We start from the raw sequence: 10,724 nt of genomic DNA, 5'->3' as shown, positions 1-10,724 counted from the left end.
AGTATATCTGGGAAAACTGAATAACTAAAGTTTATTTATAGCGTAAGTGAATTTTTATATAAACTTTGGCCATGCCTGTTTTGGGGGATTTAGGCTCAAGATTCAGCTTTATCATGGCTTGGTTGTATGTATAACAACATTTTTGACCCAAGCATAATACCCTATATCTTTGGAATTTAGTTCCCTTCTCTCTAAAAGGTAATTATTTTTAGTTGAACTCACATACAAGTAGGTCATTGTGGATACAGTAAAAGAAATTTGATATAGGTGTCAAGGGTACCCGTTGAAAAACAATTAAACTCCAAGGTCATAGTCTAAAAGAAAATGTCTTCTTGAATTACTAGAAGGATAGAGACAGAATATTGACCTGTGACACCTAGGGACTGGCTCTACTTTCTCTCTTTGGATGAGAATGTGACCTTAAAGGTATTACATTGGTGTCAGATGAAGGAAAGTCTTGTGTTCATAATTCTCCAAGGAAAGTAACACAAAGATGAATTTCAGTCTTTCTGACATGAGTTGAAGCAATGATTACCATATGACAATCTGAAAAACTGTGATTGTATTTTGTCAATGTCAGGGTTTTCTTTTAACAGATATCACATTTAGGGAACAAGGCTTTCTAGGAGATTTTGCTTCAATTATATTTTCTCATATATATTTCCCGTACTTTATTTTTAATTTTTAGGTTGAACAAAAAGAATATGTTTGTGTTTATTTTATGTGAAATTGATAATCACTTAAAATGAAGTACTTAAAATGTATAGCAGTATTCTAGAGAATATATGACAAGCGTCTATTAACTCCAGGTAGTATTGATTGCTTTTGTTTGTAGGTGCTGCAATAGACAGAGAAGCTAATCAAGACTCTAAGTTGTCATTTTTCAAATGAGCAGAGGGCTCCAGCTTCTTGGGGAAGACTGACACCTAGCTATCTCACTCTAGTTATTTTATTCAAACATATACAAGGTTAATTGGAGCTGGGAAAGATTCCAGATACCAAAGTCATTTTGCTCTTTGCTGATCATGAGAGCTGGCAACCCATTCAAATTTCAATTCCCTTTGACCATGGGTAGCCATAATAGCTCCAGGTTTACCAGGGGTGTTTTAGGACTAAGATTAGTGCAGCTGCTAGCTCTCATGTAGCATCAAGTTCAGACACTTCAGAAGAGAAAACATTTCTTCAAGCTTAAAACAGTCTCAAAACAATTTTCCACCCTCTAATTATTGGCGCCAATATAGAAAAAGCTTTGCTGGAACATTTTAATTATTGCCAGACATAAAGACTTCTCTATACATTCACTTATAGCCAGACATAAAGAATTATGTATACACACACACACACACACACACACATCATTACAAGGTTGCTAACAAGAGTAGACTAACATACAACTTGGTGATCGAATACATTTTATTCAGTTTAGTTTAAATAAGTGAGTATGACTCAAAAATAGCTTCATTGTTGAGATGACAAGTTAGGTCTGCATGGGCTCAAAAACAGCTAAAAAAACCAAGGGCTTGTTTTTACAATTTGCATGCCACTGTACAGATTGGAGGACACTCAAACATCTCAGCTAATCTGATCCTCTTCCCGGTACTTTGAATAGTTTCCTCCTCCTCCTTCTCTTCCTTCTCTCCCTTCTCCTCCTCCTCCCCATTCTCCTCCTCCCCCTCCTCTTCCTCCTCACCCTCTTCCTCTCCCCTCCTTCTCCTCTTCCTTTCCTCTTCTCCTCCTCTTCCTCCTCCTTCTTCTGTTTCTTCTGCTTCTCCTCATCTCTTCTCCTCTACTTTCTCTTCCTCCTCTTCTTCCTTTTCCCTGATTCTCTTACTTCTCCTCTTTCCTCTCCTCCTTATTCCTTGATCTCTGTGAGTTCTAATAAAGCCTAGTCTACATAGTAAATTCCAGGAAAGCCATAAGTACATCATGAGACCCTGCCTCAAAAACATACCCTGTCATAGACCTCACTATTATATATATATATATATATATATATATATATATATATATTAATTAAAGTTTTACTCCCATGTTAGTATAACTCAAGTGTAACTTTGAACCTATTTTTTAATTTCATCAAGTTTTTCTTATTTCCTATTCATTCCTTCCTTACTAGATGACATTGACCTTGTATTTTCAGTATTATATGATCAATGTTTAGATACAGTGTGATGATATTATGTGGTTCTTGTCTCACTGTTTCTCACTGACATTATTACCCTATTGAGCTACAGTTCATTGCCATCAAATACCAAAATACCATTGTTTTTATGAGTAAATAATATCCAAATATGTAATACATGGTTTTCCTTATCTATCATCAACCCATGGACAAATTTTTCATCTCTTGTACATTTTGAATTATTCCACAATAACATGGTTATGCAGAATCTCTTCAAAGATATTAAGTGAATATTACTGATGCTAGAATAGCTGGACCATAGGGCAGTTACATTTTTTAAGACAAATTTCCTAATGTTTCTTTTGTAATAATTGCACTAAGTTACAGTGGCACAAGCAATGTACGACTGCTCTCCTTTCTCTGCATTCTCGGCACTGCTTGGCATTCGAGTCTCACAAAAAATTCTATGCAGTGTTACGATTTGAAGTGAGTCCCCGGCAGATTCTTTTCTTGAGCGGTTATGAACATCGTGGAACAACAAATCATCCAGCTGATGTTGCTTGCTGGCAGCAGCAATGAAAGTGAGATGCACTTCTTGTTTCTGTTTCAGGTCCCTATTTTTCAATTCTCTGCTAGGTGAAAAAGGCAGATAACCTGGTACCTTGGCTATGGGTGGGTCTTCTCCAGGTATCTAAAATTGCCCAATTTCCCTTAAACTAACCAAAATAAGGCAGTACCCTTGAAATGATTTCTATTATATATTTTGGCACAAGAACATGAAAAGTAACTAGTATGCCTAGCATTGGGGTGAATTTGCTCTAGGTTCTACTCTAAGGCTAAAAATGGCTGGTTTTCTTCTGGTAAGCATGACTGCCAATAGGAAGACAGCTCTGAAGGCCCCATCTGTGAGCCTTGGCTTGTTGACAGACCCAGGGTTGATGCTCATCACAGCGGTTTGTGCAAAGACATAGAAAACAAAGTTCAGTGCTAGTTCCTGTGTTCTTTTGCTCACAATAGTTGGAGCCCTGGTTCCTGCACTATCACTCAACACTTGAAAAATATGTAGAGAGAATACCTTTGTCACCTATCTGATGGAGTTTTGGTGGTTCCACTAACTGGGCTTGGTCTAAGTGATTGGGGGGCGCAGGGCTCTTTGTAGCATGTATTTCCCTGATGCATTTCTAGTAAAGGGGTTTTAGTCAAAATCCAGACCTTATTTCCCACTCTATGTTCTTAACTTGAGGTTTCTGTCTCCAGATATGATTCCTGAAATTCAAGAAGGGTGAATCTATGTCTACCCTTCTGGCCTTCGTTCACACATCTCTTTTCTTTCTTATAGTACAAGCAGACATTATTATTTCCATTGTGACTTCCTATGTTCCTGTAAGGTTTGTTAGGTGAATGAAGAACTGTACAGTGGTATATTTTCATTGACAATTATGATAGTTCTACACTTCGGCCTCCCAGTTCCACTTTTCTTCTTAGATTATCAACTTTCTTCTGATATTGCAGAGGTCTCAGTCTTCCTCTGAAGAGCATTTTTCACTGGCAAACTTGGACCATCCTGTTCTGATGCACTTGACTCCCAGACAAAAACAGTAAAGTTCTCTGAGTCCAGACGGCCCTGCAGAATTAGACACTGCAGAACAGGGCCATTTATAGCAGCAAAAAAGTTAGAAGCTGGACTTTAAGTGCAGCTATGGCAAACCACAGGAAACTCTAAATTTATGTGACAGCTTTGATGATGAAGAAACTGCTGAATTTAAAAGAGAGTGAGAAACTGAAATTAGCTCCAAATACTATTGAGTGCTAAAAATTCTTGCTGCTGAAAATTGTTCAAGCCAATTTGATAACAGTTCAGACATGTCCATTAGCTCACCCCCACTTCGTCTTCAGTTACGATTTGAATTAAAGTGCTCCCATGTGAATTAATGTGCAGAACACTGGAAAGCAACATTTCCCTATTTTTCTTTACTTCTGCAAAAATTCTGCATATTATTCTGGAATGTTGTTTTGTCCCCTGAGGGTGTCAAAATACAATGTGAAGCTTCGTATGCTTCGTAAATTTCTTCCCTCCTTATGATATATTAGAAAGTTACATTACTGAACTCATGAGCAAATTAGTTTGTATATAAAATTCAGAATGTGTCTTTATGTTGAAAACATTAAATCGATATATCATTGGCAAAGATATGTTAATATAGCTATTAAGTTACACAATGAGAATAAATACATATTGAATATGTGGTACAATGGTTTTAATGTGTTTTTCAATTTCCTTTTAATAGATACCTAAACCAAAGGAAAAGGGATAGCATACAAATTTGTAAGGAAAAACAAAATTGAGTTTTGCATATGAACTAAAACTGTGGTAGGTTTTTAATAGCTATTTCCATAAACTGAGTGTTAGAAAATATTTTTTTCAAAATGTTTTTCTTAAGTTTCACAAACATGTTCTCACATATACCTCAAATCGCAGCTTATACTTCACATGAGATTTGAAGTACTTCAACACAGACCATAACAACACACAGGTAAATTAATGCATACAAGATGATGTACTCCATGAATCCAGAATGAACGGTTGAATCAAATCCTTGATTGTGAGCACAGTACTAGCGTTTCTTATCTCTTCCTTCTCCTCTATTACCAGAACGAAATCATATACAATTAGAGCATTTGAAAGAAATTCATTGCTAAGAAAGTGGCAAAACTAACTGTATATAGAATGTTTTGAAGGAATGTTTCAGTAATCAAAAGCAGCGAACTGTTAATAGCATATATTTTCTTGGTGAAGTAATCAAACACTACAAGAACTTTTTATTTAGTTCACAAATATTGTGCAATATGTGTCTTGTACCATTACATGTAAACTTCGGTTTTATCTGTCAGATACTATGTTTCATGATACATTCAACTTTATTTCTTGTTTTAAAATTTATTAGAAACACATATAACCATAGTCAAATATTTGTTTTGAGAATGAATGATTAGCTTCAATATTATACATTTCTGTATCCATACTTCTGCTATAGCTTTACAATGCCTGTGTCTCCACTTTTATACTGAATAAGGCTTCATTATTTGTCTTATTTGGAAATAATTTGTAAATAAAGTAACCACAGTTTAAATCTATTATGTTTCAGATTTCCACAGGGGAAAAATGAATATGAACTATGTAACAATCTAACTCAATGAGAAAATGAGACAATTTAATGAAAGCTATCCTGTTCCACAAGCATAGAGCACAAATTAGAGCCAGTCATCCTGTCTAGTCTGGTTCAGTTCCTGGACAATCTAAGCTACATTGACTGAGCTTCTAATGAATTGGAAATCCAGTGGAAGAAAATATGCTTTCTTAGCGTACTAAATATTGGGGAATATTTTGAATTATATTACTCATATTTTTGTAAACTTTCAAACTTTTGGTAAAATTAAGAAGTAAAATAAATTTTCAAAAATGTATTCACAGGTCAGGAAAAAATCTATGAGTGCCAAACCAGTATGATTTCCATGCTAAGAGGTATTTATTTGTTGAGAAGGTTTTCTCTGTGCCAATACTGAAGTATTGCCAGGTACTTTCAGAACATGTTTGCCCATGAAATATGTAGGTGAAACGAATTTCTCCTTTAGTTGAACACAAAGTACACTAGAATCTATTCTTACTTAGAAATGTACTAAGGAGTCCTTTCAGAGTCTTAGGTAGAAAACAATAATTGTACAGCCTAAATTCAAGCAAGCTTTGCCTGAAGCAGTGACACATGAACCTGATACTGAAGAATGGCAAGTAGAGGTTACATACAGAGTGACAGGCTCCTGTCAGCATGCACTTCTTGGCATAGGCAATAGTGACTGGGTTTGGTGTCTGTATATGGGATAGGTCCCCAAGTGGGGCAGTCTCTGGATGGCCTCTCCTTCAGTCTCTGCTCCACACATTGTCTCCAAATATTTGTTTCTTAATAAACAACTTTATGTCTTGTTTTTCACATTTTATTTTTTTAGACAGTAAAAAGTAAGCAAAAATACGATCTTTAAATTTCATGAGCTTGGGCTTCAAAATTTACCCTGTCAATCTCAACCGATTTTCATAAAGACCATATATGTAAAGTTTCATTGAAATATATTTCACCAATAGAAAATGATATGCGGTTTGACAGTTAAAGTATTTTTATCAAAGTGCATGTTTTATTTTATCTTAAATAAAATTTTGGGTATAAATGGGTTATCTTATGATTATAGTTTCCTTAGTCAAAATGTATTTGTGTGATGCCTTATTAAAAGAGGGAATATCATTCAAATAGCTTAATAATAACATATACTTTGTTTTCCAGTAACTCTATAAATCAGTTTTCTACAAATTAGTAAATTTCCATATTAAAGAAAAAATTATTTTCATGAGAATCAGGAAGTTCACCAAACTGACAGACTCATAGATTCCTACCTGAACTCATGTAAGCAGTAAAACATTTGGTGATTAGAAAGTTGTTATTGTGTTATCAAGTTAGTAAAAGTTGTTCATGTGTTTTTATTGATACAGGTTCTATGAGTTGGCACCCAGGAAGGTCTCTTTGGTGGTGCAGCTTTCCTATAAGTCTTTGCACCTATAAGCAATTCTTAAAATACCTGCCTTTTAAGTACCCCAATCGGCTCACAGTTCACCCGGCAGGTCAGGGTATAGCAGAGTTGGAAGTTAATAGGAAGGGTTATCCCAGGGAATGTATTGCATCAGTTCTTCAATTTCTCAGGTTACAGAAAAAATAATTCTATAAATCCTGAGAATGAAATTCACCAATACCTTGTCCTAGAAAGTGAAATCTCTGTGTGAATGCCCAGCATTAAGGTGTGTAGATGTTTAGGAGCAGAGAGAGGAGGCCCTGTAGTGACCTGCAGGCAGAACGAAGCTGGGATCCTGATGCAGGGCTATTACTTGCCAGCCTTGCATTCCTGACACAGTCAGAAATGACACCACAATGGAAATAAAAATCTAGTTACTATACACAGAAATAATAACTAAGCAAAGTAGATAGAGATAATTTTTTTTAAAGTGAGTTGCATCCTACAACAGAACAGAAACAAATTCCATATCAAAAATATCTGATAATACAGGCAGGAGAAAATCTTTATATTTTAACACTTGCTGTTCTCCCACCATGCAAAATAGTTACCCCGGAAAGTCATATGATTGCTTTCCTTTCAATTTCCAGGGTATGGCCATTTTAATGAAGACTTCTCACGATTATCTTTAACTCTCATTGAGCTCTCAAATCCTTTTACCTCAACTTTTTTTTTCTCAGTTATGTCCTAGAATAATCACCATGTGAGTCTGTGACCTAATGTATCTTTCTAACCTGTTTCTCCTATGGACAGGAAATATTCTCATTTATTTTTAACCTCCTGAGCTTATAATACAGATGAACATCTGACCTTTAAATCACATGTTAGACTAAACAGATAGATATGGTTCACTGGTAAGGTTATCAAAACTATATTTAGAGTAGTCTATTAAATTGTTTCCCAAACTAGCACTTTAAATACTCCATGTATCCCAAATTGTACAATAAACAGAAAGAGTAGTCTGAAATTTATTGTTTGATTTGACTTAATACAAAAGGATTTACAGGTTTTGGTGAAACATTATCATAGTCACTATATTTTCATAATGAGTCTTTGAGTCCAAAATCAAATTGCCTACTGATTCAAGGTGTGGGAAGGAACTTTCTGATAATCTTAAAATGAGCAATTTCTCATCTCTTTGTATGATTTATCTTGACTCATTAACTTAGAGAGGGATTAAAAGAGAATGAAGGCAGCCACCCTTTTTCTATTGAGTCACAATCATATGAAAGCCTCATCTTTAGGACCTTATACAACCTTAATTTAATCTCCCAAATCCTTATTTCTAAATTTTATCAGTTTGAATAAATGACTCAGCATATGATTTTTAGAAGTATGGTCAATTTGTAACAAAAATCAAAGTATTTTCATAATTTTATTTTAATTTTCTGAATGAACAAAATAATTTCATAAGATTTTATGGAAGATCTTAGTATCAAGAATATAAGTGAACAGGATTCTTGGGGGAAGGGCGGTAATGGGGGGAGGATGGGAAGGGGAACATCCATATAGAAGGGGTAGGGGAGAGGTTAAGGGGATGTTGGCCTGGAAACCAGGAAAGGGAATAACATTTGAAATGTAAATAATACTCAATTTAATAAAGATGGAAAAAATGACAAATTAGTGCTTTAATTTCTACATTATACATCACATTTTTTCAATTCTCATGATTTTGCCAACTCTTAATTTATACATATATATATATATGTATATATATATTAGTTGAAGAAACATTTAAGACATTTAGATAATTAAAATTTTATTTTTATTACATTGGTATTTTCTGAATGGTAGCAATTTTATGTTTTAAAAATTGGGAGAAACTACTTCTTGTATAGATGACACTCCACAGATGAGCAATTCCTGGGACTTATGAAAGACCAGACTATTTACTTGATTCATTTTATTTCTCAAAGCTTAATCAGATTTTCATAACCAAAGTCAACTACTAAGCCAAGTTAAATTCCATTAATCCTTTCAGAACCATTTCTCTGAATGCTTCTAAAAATTAATTACTTTGAGAACATATAAAAACTTTATAAAAGTATAAATCAAAATTTTTGTGTGATCAATATTTCTTAAAAAATTAAAAACTATAGTTTATTCTCCAAATGAATAAAATTAAACTCACAATATTGACATGAAATTCTTTTTCGTAAGTGAGAATTAAAAGAAAGCTTTCACAATGCTCTATAAAATATATTATTTGCCCTTATTCTCCCTTATTTATGTACATTATTAAAGACATGAATTGACATGCAAATTCCTGTAATTCCAATTAAATATTCATATGTATGTAACTGAGTAGAATTCATTACATGTGCTAGTCGCGTCAAAAAGTGATATCCAAATCTAAGTCTATTTAAGAAAAGACACTTCCAGAAGCCAATTCCAGTTTTGTTTGAAATAAAATTGTGTAGGAAGCAAAGCTATTTATTTTTTATTTAAACAAATATTGAAATCACAACAGTAAAACAATAAAAAATCATGAGTTTGTCTATTGTTAAAGCTACTGTGGTATAATGAAGCCAGAAACCTTTTCAAACTGGAGGAAATGCAGTAACAGAAATATCTAAGCATTGTTCTACATCTAATGTTCAATGCCAGTTTTTTTTAATGAGATATTTGAAATTTTAAAATTAAAAATAATTATAGCATTTCCTCTTTACATTTCCTACTCCAAACTACCCTGCACTCTCTTTGCCTGTATCAAAGTTGTCTTTTTTTAATTACAAAAGCACGCATAAACACGATTTGATATCATATAATAAATCATATATATTCTTAAAAGCAATATATATGTATATATAAACAATATATAATATATATATGATATATATATATATATATTCTTAAATTTAAGCCACAACTGCCACTTTCCTAAACTTCTCTTAGCATCTGAATTCAGCTATCTTTTTGTACTTCTTGGACAAAAATCAGTGAGGAAAGAAAAAATGTAGTTCCTTCTCTAGATTTTATTTCTTCTATTTATGGATATTATGACAGGTGTTCTGCCTCAGTAGTTGGCTGTTATATTATTTACTTCCATTCATATTTGCAGGTAAAATAGAATCTCTTTCTAGTTTCTTAGAAAAAGTGTTTTATTTAATATGTGTAATGATCACTTTCTCACAGGTTAAACACTTTATTACTTATCAAAAATAAAAACTTCCCAAAGTCACCTCATGGGGCACAGAATATATATCTATCATCTGTCAGCATCACAGGCCTAGAAATAGTTTACTTTTCTAAATCTCTGTTGCAGTATGTATGAACGCCATGGACACAGAGTTTGTGGAAGTGTTACAGTTGGTTCCAGTCTTCATTTTTCACGAGCATTGTGGCATTTCTGTATTGTGGGGATTGATGCATTTTCCAAATAGCTTCTATGCAAAAGGCTTGCTTTTGCATCCATGTAGTGGGTAAACTGAGGCAGACAGCCACTGTGGTTCAGTTCTTAGAGCCTCTGACTTGGGTGGATCCAGATACCTAAAGAGGCTGCTGCCAATGGCAGGCAGTAATTAGAAAATTTACTCAGAAAACATTTCTCTGAGGGATCCAAGCTTAATTACCTGAGGAAGGCACTCATTTTAGTTAGTGAAAAAAACTATTAAATTTATAACTTCTTGAGGCCAGAGAGAAAGAGAAAGAAAGAGAAAATACACATGCACACATATACTGAGTATATGAAGAAAAAGGCGGAGTCCAATAACTTTATACACAAAAATATATACATTCATGCATGCATACATACGCACAAACACATGCATGCATACAGACTATGGACAGACATATATACATTCACATATTGAATGGCTAGAGCAAAGCTCCAGCAGACAGGTTCCAAGAACTTCAATATACACATAGTTGATGGGTGGAAAGAACAGTGTTTCAGCGCCCATTCACATTAACTTGACACATATACCAAGATACATGTAGTTGATGTGTGGAAAGAACAATGTTCCAGTCTCCATACTATGGTCTTTCT

Source organism: Rattus rattus, chromosome 10, assembly GCF_011064425.1.
Source record: "Rattus rattus isolate New Zealand chromosome 10, Rrattus_CSIRO_v1, whole genome shotgun sequence".
NCBI lineage: Eukaryota > Metazoa > Chordata > Mammalia > Rodentia > Muridae > Rattus > Rattus rattus.
This window is presented reverse-complemented; position numbering follows the sequence as displayed.